The following is an 11,263-nucleotide window of genomic DNA, read 5'->3' on the forward strand; positions in this document are numbered from 1 at the left end:
TTTATTATTTTGGTCCACCACTTTTACGGCCATCGCCAATCCTGGTCACTTTTAGTTTTTTATTTTCCAATTTCGATCATTTAGTTTCCACTTTACTATTATTATTATTATTATTTAGCTCATTAGATTAATTTCTATACTTCCTATTATTATCATTATTATTATATAAGCATAATATCTTATATAATTATTTAATACACATAAATACTACATTTATCCATTTATAATTTAAAAGATCATATATCCATAATACACTAATTTATATACATATACGTGCATAGGTGTACTTACATAAAAGTTTTATTAGATAATTCAAAATATATATGTATATACATACATATTCATACGTACCTTTTAATATATATATATACATACTTACATATATTTCATGTACATAGATTTTTGATATTTTCATGATTTTATACTTTACAATTCTAACATATGTATATGTATATTATATTTTTATTCATTACCATTGTTTTATTTTGTATTTACTATTTATTTATTTCATTTTATTATTATTCTAATTGAATATATTAATTTTATTCGTTTTTATATTTTATTGTTTGTATGTTGTAAGGTCGATTTTTTATTTATTTGATTCGCATTTCATATCTTTTTCTTTCATATTCATCATGTTTTAATGCATAAAAATGTAATTTGCTTTCACTATGATTTTGTGTTTTTTTACTTGATATAATACATCCTTTTTTAAAGTGCATTTCGTGTTTGGATTCAAAATCATGCCCTAACTTACTGGGTTTTGATTTTCTCGATAAATCTAAATACACGAATCTTTTCAAAATCAAGTTTTGAATGATCTCGAAATTAAAAGAGGGTCGCATCCTAACTTACTGGTTGTGATCTCATTTTTAAATTCGAGATGGCTAAAATGTCTTAAATAAACTTTTTCATTCGCGTATCGGGAATTCGAGATATTGTATTCTAACTTACTGAATATGATTCTTTTTCTCGATTAACGTGGAACGTGCCCTCTTTTCCCAAATTTTCAACACTTTAATACAAGGATCGTATTTTTTAAAATTCTTTTAAATTCTCAATTTTCGACATTAAGACATTAAGTAATCAACTAGGTACCAATTTTGGGCGTATCGAGGGTGCCAATCCTTCCTCGTGCGTAACCGACTCCCGAACCCGTTTTCTAAATTTCGTGGACCAAAACCGTTGTTTTAATAAAAATCAAACCGTTATTATAACAACCATTTTCGAGGTAACCCAATCACACCTCATATAAAAAAGGGATTGGTGGCGACTCCCATTTTTGTTTTCATTTTCCAAAACCCAAGTCGACCCCGTTTTCATCAAAAATGGTGTCAACAGCTTGGCGACTCCACTGGGGACGTAAATAAGAGAGTCAAGCCATGAGTTGATTATTTCTTGTCTTTTTGTCGAAAGTTGAAAATTTGGTTTAAATATACGATCCTCTCATTGCATTTCATTTGTTTTGAGTTATAGTTTTTATCATGTTTTGTATTCTAAATTTTTATATCTTTCTGCATTGCATTGCATGACCGTTGGTCACACCTTTTAAGTGGGAGTGAGAAACTACGCCTTCGTGAGGTTTTCACCTCCGCATGGGATAGTGAATCGCTTCCGGGATACATCCGTACCTATGTCTTCGTGAGATTTCATCTCCGCATGGCCATAGGGAAATGTATCCCCTGAATCGAACTTGGTCCGTATGAGCCTATAATGGGTGAGGATCGAGGAATCTGCTGGTTCAGGTACCCACTTTAGAGCCAAACCACATGTAATGAGCCATAGGAACTGACCTAAGTAGAGCTACTCCAATTTTAGTGCTTACCTAAATGAGTGCTGTATTTATTTGTCGCTTATTTTAAATCTTATTCTGTGTTTAATGCTAATTTACTTTGTTTGTGATTGCATGGCATCTTCATTCTAAAAGAGGTGTCGATTTACATTCAGTTTCTCAGTAGAAAGCTTATCATGGAAAAGGGGTTTGTTGATAAAGTAGAGGATAATGCGGCTGTGCGAATATGGGCTGAAACGACACAACGGGAGAAAGGCGATAGTCTTACCGAAGGGTACGTGTCAGAATTGTGGGATTTTACCCGTATCAGTGTAATCCAGAATGACCTTCGAGAAATGAAAGAAGTCTGGGATCAATGGGATGTCGAGGCCAAGCAGCTGTTCTATTGTAACTACGGTGACCTACCTTATCTGCTTAGTGTCAAAGTGGACAAGTATTTATTCCGAGCCCTCGCTCAGTTTTGGAATCCTGCCTACAGTTGTTTCACTTTTGGAAAGTAGATTTAACGCCTACTGTGGAGGAGTATACGACCTTGCTTCGGTGCCCAAAGATTCAAGTCGACAAGGCTTATTCCAGAGCTGCTTGTGTCCCTCCGTTGTTAAAGAAATTAATGAACATCACTGGGATGAGCGAGCAGTGGGTCGCTGCCCGGATCCAACAGAAAGGCGACAGTAAATGTGTTCCTTGGAAAAGTTTGCGAGATTTGGTGCTTGTACATCCTGACTTGAAGAAAAGGGTCGATGTCTTCGCCTTAGGTATCTATGGACTAGTGGTTTTCCCCAAAGCTTTAGGACACATAGACGAGGCTGTATCTGATTTGTTTGATCGGCTTAGTAAAGGGGTGACACCGGTTCCGGCAATACTCGCTGAAACTTTTAGATCCCTGAATGCGTGTCGAAAAGCAGGGGAGGGAAGGTTTATTGGATGCGCGCAGCTCTTATTGGCATGGTTCCATAGCCACTTCTGGAAGGTCGAAAAGGTCTCCTATCGGGTATTCTCTGATAACTACTCCCCTCTAGGAGAATTGGTGGCCACGCCAAGACGGGATGATATTTCAGAAGGAAAATGGATAGAGATACTCCAGAATCTCCAGGATGAAGATATTGAATGGAGGGCTCCTTGGTTAATTCCGATGAGATATTGTACCGATGTGGAGATTTTGACTGGGTTCCGCTGCTCGGGATATGGGGAGCTATCGGATATGCTCCTCTACTCGTATCAAGACAGTATAGATCACGGCAATTCATACCAGCAACGCAGGGGTTGGCTTATAGTGATTTTTCCTATAGGGAGGACAATTACAAGAAGAAGGTTCGAGAAATATCTAGTGCCTGGAACCAGACTGTCGAATGAAGATCTTAGCCGTGGGTCCGACAATTACCCCCGAGTATGGTCAGTGGCGTGATCAAAGGATCAACGACAACATCCCGGCGTCAAATTCAGAACTGCTCGATCTTTAGAGGAACGCTTGCAAGTTTTGCCTTCTGAGATGGAAATCATCAAACAAGAATTTGAAAAAAGGAGTTTAGAACTGGGGAAGAAGATAGAACGACTAGAGGAAGAAAAAATGCAGTTAGGACTGGATGTGGACATTCAAAGATTAGAGGCCGATAAATTGAGAAAAGGAAAGAACAAAGCAGAAGAAGATTTAGACAGCCTGAAGACAGATTACAAGAAGTTGCGCAGGTCGGTAAGAACTGCTGGCTTGGGTAAAACGCCAGAACAGTGGCGACAACAAATTCACGAGGAAAAGACGAGAGCTAATCAATGGGAAAAGAAATTTCAGGATACTCGGGCTCGAGAAGTCGCCTTGGGAAAGAGTCTACTAGCTTGCCAAGATGAGAAGACGGAGTTGAAGGTCCGGATAACTGAACTAGAAAGATCGCTTCACCAGTACTGTAATCGTAATGCTACGGTTGAATTAAGGGCGAGCTTAGACAAAATTGAAGAATTAAAAGGACAAATAGGAGAGCTAGAGAATGCATTGCAGAATAGTGAAATCCGGATAGAGCTTCTGGAAGAAAATAATGAGCAGTGGCAAAGACAATTCCATCGGTCTCAAGAGCAGATTAGAGAAAGAGATTATATTATGGGAGAGGCGGTGGCTCAAGTGCGCGAAGTAGCTGATCATCTGCAGACTCTAGCGGTTCAGGCTGATCTATTAAGTTTGAAGTATGAGTCAGAGTCGGACAGGGGCCGAGAATTAGCTTGGCTTCTTAGAAAGGTTAAGGCTTTGAGCGTGAGGGCAAAGCCGTATATGTAGTCTATTTTATGTAAAGAAGCTCTTTATCTAGTAAAGTTTTCTAATGAAGTTGAATTAGAATCAGTGCCTCTTTTTCTTTGCATTCTTTTCATGCATTGCATCACATCATATGCATTAGTGACCATTAAAAAAACCTAATTGAATAAAATCATTTCAGTTAACCTGGAAAACCAACAAAGTTACGGCACCCGAGCTAAGGCAAAAATTATGGACCAAAGGTTGGAGAAGCTAGAGCGACTTCAGAAAGAAATGCAAGACCAGTTGCAGGCGCAAATAAAGAGCAAATAGAAAAGATTCAGCGTGACATGGTGCAAAAGATGGAGGAGTCCCAAAATGATCTGGTGGCTAAGATGACGCAATTATTGAAGGGAGTAGATAAGGGTAAAGGTCCTGTGATTGTTAGTGAAGAAGAAAACAATGGTGAACCACTTTATCCTCCAGGTTTCACGCCTCCACATGCGCAAGTACAGACCGAGCTACATTCGCGGAGACCCTCTGTGTCGGTTAGACCCCAGCAGTTTCAAGGCGATGCTTCAATCCCAACGAATTTTCAACCCGGAGCGGGCTTTAATCCTGGTGATAGCCCGAATAATATTGCAGTCCCAGACCTAGACGAGATGGTTGAAAAGGACAAGGCGAAGGAGGAATTTCCAAAACAATTTGAGGAGAAATGGAAATGGATAGAAGAGAAGTTTAGGGCAATAGAAAGCATCGAAAGCTATGGAACAGATGCAAAGGATCTGAGCTTGGTTCCGGACTTGGTGCTCCCTTACAAATTTAAGATGCCGGAATTCGAGAAATACAACGGGACTAGTTGCCTAGGATCCCATATTACTATGTTTTGTAGAAGAATGACGGGGCACATTAATAATGATCAATTATTAATACATTGCTTTCAGGAAAGTCTTACGGGAGCGGCGTCAAAGTGGTACAATCAGCTGAGCCGAGCTAAAATTGCTACTTGGAGGGATTTAGCACAGGCTTTCTTGAGACAATACAATCATGTCTCAGAAATGATGCCTGATAGGATAACTCTGCAAAATTTAGAGAAAAAATCGAACGAAAGCTTCAGACAATATGCGCAGAGGTGGCGAGAGGTGGCGGTTCAGGTGCAACCACCGCTTTTGGAAAAGGAGATGACGACGCTTTTTATTAATACTTTGAAAGCCCCGTTCATCACTCACATGTTAGGAAGTGCTTCAAGAAATTTCTCAGATATAATCATGAATGGTGAAATGATTGAGCATGCCATTAAAAGTGGAAAAATAGATGGAGGAGAAAGTAATAGGAGGGCACCCCCGAGGAAAAGAGAAAATGAAGTGAATAATGTGAATACTTATGGTAGGTCAATTACCGTGAATCAGCCAAAGAAAGTGGTTGCTAATCAACAGGGATCATCAAGACAAGAGTCGGGAGCTAGGCAAACTACTGAAAAGCCCCAATTCACGCCAATCCCGATGTCATACAAGGAGTTGTATCAGACTTTATTCGATGCACATGTTGTTGCTCCTCGTTACTTGAGTCCTCTACAACCCCCGTATCCAAAATGGTATGATACGAACGCGCAATGTGATTATCATGCGGGAATTTCTGGGCACTCGATAGAAAATTGTACTGCCTTCAAGAAGGTAGTAGAGGGACTTATCAATTTAGGTGTTGTCAAACTTGACGACTCACCTAACGCAAAGAATCCGTTACCTAATCACGCAGATAAGGGGGTGAATATGGTTAGCGAAGGTACGGGAGAAGAAGTCAAGACTGACATTGCTGAAGTAAAAACTCCATTGAAATGGGTCTGGAAAGAAATGGCGAAAAGAGGTTTGGTTATTTCAGATCCTGAGAAAGGGCATGAGATGGGAAATTATTGTGAATTTCACCATGAAACAGGGCATGAAATCCAAGAATGTGAAGGATTCAAGGCCTTGGTTCAAAGCATGATGGATAACAAGGAGATGAGGTTTTATGAAGATGTGAAAGAAATGAGGAGCATATGCGCGACAGAGTTGGGAACAAAGGCTCCAAAAATAAATCATCCTGTGGTCATTATCTCACGCCATAAGGGTAATGAGGTTAGGGCTCAGGTAACACCGAAAATTGTAATCCAGAAACCATCAAATTTCTCTTATAGGGATAACAAAATGGTGCCGTGGAATTACGGGTGTAATGTGACCGTTTTGGGAAAAGAGGCAGAAAGAAATCAGGAAACAGTTTTTTACACGCGCAAGGGAAAAAGATATGACGCTCAAGCAGAGTCGTCCAGGGAAGAGAATTGGAAGAAAGAACAGAGGAAAGGGAAGGCAGTAGAAGTTGAACCATTGGTAAATGAACCAATAAAAGAAGAAGAGGCGAAGGAGTTTTTGAAGTTTTTGAAACACAGCGAATACAGTGTTGTGGAGCAACTGCACAAACAGCCAGCCCACATTTCGGTATTAGCTTTACTCTTAAACTCAGAAGTACATCGGAATGCACTCTTAAAGGTGCTAAACGAAACATATGTGGCTGACGATATTTCGGTAAACAAGTTGGATCGGTTGATCAACAATATTGGTGCTGACAATTTTATCTTCTTCAATGATGATGAAATACCATCCGGAGGAAGAGGTTCTACTAAGGCCCTCCACGTTACTGTCCGATGCAAAGGGTACACACTCCCGGGGGCCTTGGTTGATAATGGATCTGCACTAAATGTATTGCCTTTGTCCACTCTTAGTCGATTACCAATAGACAGTTCGCACATGAAAGCATGCCAGAGCATAGTAAGGGCATTTGATGGAACAAAAAAGGAGGTTATGGGAAGAATTGAGGTGCCATTAAGGATTGGCCCAGTCACTTATGAGGTGGATTTCTTGGTAATGGATATTAAACCCTCCTACAACTGTCTATTAGGGAGACCGTGGATACACTCAGCAGGGGCAGTACCTTCATCATTACATCAGAAGGTGAAGTTGGTATCGGAGGATCGGTTGGTAACAATAGATGCAGAGGAGGATATTATCGCAATGATGACTAGCGATGCACCTTATGTGGACATCAACGATGAGGCACTAGAATGTTCATTTCGGTCGTTAGAATTTGTGAACGCGATGTTTATTGCGGAGGGAAATAGAATTCCAGTACCGAAAATATCCAGGACCACTGAGATGGGATTGCGGTTGATGGTAGGAAGAGGAGCCTTACCCGGGAAAGGATTGGGAAAATATCTTCAGGGAAGGATTGAGGCACCAATGCCGAAAGAAAAGTTTGATAGATTTGGTTTAGGGTACAAGCCAGACATGAAGCAGAAGAAGAAAGAAATAGAGAAGAGACAAGAGAGAAGGAGGGCGCGTTTGAATGGACATGAAGCTAAGTGGGAGCCTTTAACCTTTCCCCACATATCTACATCTTTTGTGTCGGGAGGATTTATTCATTCTGAATGTGGAGTGTCTGGTAGCGGCATGGGAGGAATGTTGGAAGATGTTTATACCAACGCCATAGAAGCAACAGAAAGGAGGGCTTTGTTGGAGATCTGCCCTTATGAGCCTGGAAGCGAGCTAAACAATTGGACTGCTGAAGAAATCCCTGTAGTCTTTAGGGCTTATTCAGAGTAATGCTCAAAACATTCCTGTTGTTTGTTGGCCTAAAAAAACGATATGAAATCTTTTGTGAAATAGGCATTGGGCTTAAATATCATTATTTTAATGAAATACATGTCTACGTTCATCTCAACCAGTCTTTTTTCCTTTTTGCCTCTTATATTTTTCATTTGGTTGATTGTCTTACAAATAATTCTTTCATTTGTAATTCTTTTGCACAAACATGTTCATAAATTTATATTCCTGGTATATTCTTTGATATGCCCTCATAGGTCTTCAGATATCAATGACATGAGTGACGCTGCCTCGAACGCGGAGCCTATTTTTGAGCAAGAAGTGTGTTTAGAGGAATCCTGCGACTTTGAAAATGACGAAGATTATGATGCATCTCCAGACTTGTTAAGAATGGTGGAACAAGAGGATAAGCATATCCTACCTCATAGGGAATTATTAGAAATAGTGAGCCTAGAGGATGGAAAGGAGGTGAAGATAGGAACTGAAATCACCGCAAAGACAAGGCAAGACCTCATTAATTTGCTCCGAGAATTCAAGGATGTTTTCGCGTGGTCGTACCAAGATATGCCTGGGCTAAGTACTAACATTGTGGTGCATCGTCTGCCCATAAAGGAGGATTGTAAACCCGTTCAACAGAAGCTCAGGAGAATGAGACCTGACATTGTGTTGAAAATAAGGGAAGAAGTCAAAAGACAATTCGACGCGGGATTCTTACAAGAGGTCAAGTATTCAGATTGGGTAGCCAACATCGTCCCCGTTCCCAAAAAAGATGGAAAGGTACGAATGTGTGTGGATTATAGGGATTTGAACAAGGCTAGTCCAAAGGACAACTTTCCACTGCCTCACATTGATACTTTGGTAGATAACACGGCAGGCTATTCATTGTTTTCTTTCATGGACGGTTTCTCTGGATACAATCAGATAAAGATGCATCCTGGAGACATGAGAAAAACCACATTCATTACCTTATGGGGAACATTCTGTTACAAGGTAATGCCCTTCGGATTGAAGAATGCGGGAGCAACGTATCAAAGAGCTATGGTGACTTTGTTTCACGACATGATGCACAAGGAGATCGAAGTCTATGTTGACGATATGATCGCGAAGTCTAGAACGGAAGAAGAGCATGTTCAGGTCTTGAAAAGGTTATTTTTGAGATTAAAGAAATTCCAGCTCAAGCTTAACCCGGCCAAATGCACGTTTGGAGCCAGATCAGGGAAGTTATTAGGCTTCATAGTTAGCAAAAAGGGGATCGAGGTTGACCCAGACAAAGTAAAAGCAATACGAGATTTACCTCCCCCGCGCACTCAGAAGGAGGTTCGAGGTTTCCTAGGGAGGCTGAATTACATTGCTCGGTTCATCTCACAACTGACAGAGAAATGTGATCCAGTATTCCGGCTCTTAAAGAAACATAATCCGGGTGAATGGGATGAAGAGTGTCAGAATGCTTTCGATAAGATAAAGCAGTACTTGGCTAATACCCCAGTCTTATCACCTCCAAGTCCAGATAGGCCATTGATATTGTATCTAACAGTGTTGGAGAATTCCATGGGATGCGTATTGGGCCAACATGATGAGACGGGAAAGAAAGAAAGGGCAATATACTACCTCAGTAAGAAATTTACCGATTGCGAAATGAGGTACTCATCAATTGAGAAGTTGTGTTGTGCTCTAATCTGGGCGACCCGAAGACTGAGGCAGTATATGTTGTATCACACGACTTGGCTGATTTCAAAGTTAGATCCTTTAAAGTATATGATGGAATCGACTGCTTTGAACGGGAGAATGGCTAGATGGCAGATCTTGCTCTCAGAATTTGATATAGTATATGTCAGTCAGAAGGCCATAAAGGGAAGTGCAATAGCCGATTTCCTAGCTAGTAGAGCCTTGGAGGACTATGAATCTTTGAACTTCGATTTTCCAAACGAGGACTTGATGTATGTGGCAAATACTGAAGAAAATCCTCAAATGGATCATGTATGGAAGCTAAATTTTGATGGAGCTTCAAATGCTACGGGTAATGGAGTTGGGGCAGTTTTGGTATCCCCAAGTGGAGATCATTATCCTGTTGCTAGCAAGTTGGACTTCGATTGTACAAATAACATGGCAGAATATGAAGCATGTATTATGGGCATTCGTGCAGCCATTGAGCGGAACATCAAAGTATTGAGAGTATACGGGGATTCAGCGTTGGTGATATACCAACTCAAAGGGGAGTGGGAGACTAGAGATCCTAAGCTAATCGGTTATAGAAAACTAGTTCTTGAATTGGCTGAGGAGTTTGACGATATCACCTTCTATTACCTCCCACGGGAGGAAAACCAAATGGCTGATGCATTAGCTACTCTAGCTTCGATGATTCAGGTGAATAGACTTGAGGCAATGAGGCCTGTTCAGATGAGTATCTCTGAGACCCCGGCTAATTGCTGCAATATTGAGGAGGAAGGAAAAGATGATTGTCCTTGGTATCAGAGTATCCTACAATATGTGAAGAATCAGGAATACCCTGATCAAGCGACAGAGAATGACAAAAGGACTCTGAGAAAGATAGCCATTGAATATGTCTTAGATGGAGAAGTGTTATATAAAAGAAGGAAGGATCAAGTACTGTTAAGATGTGTGGATGCTGTGGAAGCCAAGAAAATTTTGGAAGAAGTCCATGAGGGTATTTGTGGGACGCACGCCAGTGGTTTCACGATGGCCAGACAGATCATGAGATTTGGGTACTATTGGCCCACCATGGAAGGAGATTGTATTGATCATGCCAGGAAGTGCCACAAATGCCAGATTTACGGAGACAAAATACACGCGCCCCCTTCACCTCTTCACGTCATGACCTCTCCTTGGCCGTTTTCCATGTGGGGTATGGATGTTATTGGGCCAATATCACCAAAGGCTTCTAATGGGCATCGCTTCATCTTCGTAGTAATTGATTACTTTACCAAGTGGGTGGAGGCTGCTTTATATGCAAATGTCACGAAAGCAGTAGTTAGCAAATTCTTGAAGAAGGAGATTATTTGTCGATATGGAATGCCTGAGAGGATCATATCTGACAATGCGATGAACTTGAATAATAGCACAATAGCTGAAGTTTGTAGCAAATTTAAAATCAAGCATCATAACTCATCACCGTATCGTCCAAAAATGAATGGTGCAGTGGAGGCGGCCAATAAAAACATTAAAAGGATTGTGGGGAAAATGACTGAAACCTACAAGGATTGGCACGAGAAATTATCATTTGCTCTCCTTGCCTATCGAACATCTGTTAGAACTTCTACTGGGGCAACGCCTTTTTCTCTGGTTTATGGAATGGAGGCAGTATTACCCATTGAAGTTGAAATCCCTTCCCTACGGGTGTTATCTGAGCTACAGTTGGATGAAGCCGATTGGATCCAATCTCGGTACGATCAGTTGAACCTAATAGAGGAAAAGAGGCTAAGGGCTATTCACCATGGGCAAATGTACCAGAAACGAATGATGCGAGCCTATAATAAAAAGGTTCGCCCCCGAGAATTTCGTGAAGGGGACTTGGTACTAAAAAAGATTCTTCCTATGCAAAAGGATTTTAGAGGAAAATGGATGCCAAATTGGGAAGGCCCTTATGTTGTAAAGAAGGCATTT

This window comes from Gossypium hirsutum, chromosome A03 (assembly GCF_007990345.1).
Source record: "Gossypium hirsutum isolate 1008001.06 chromosome A03, Gossypium_hirsutum_v2.1, whole genome shotgun sequence".
Taxonomy (NCBI): Eukaryota; Viridiplantae; Streptophyta; class Magnoliopsida; order Malvales; family Malvaceae; genus Gossypium; species Gossypium hirsutum.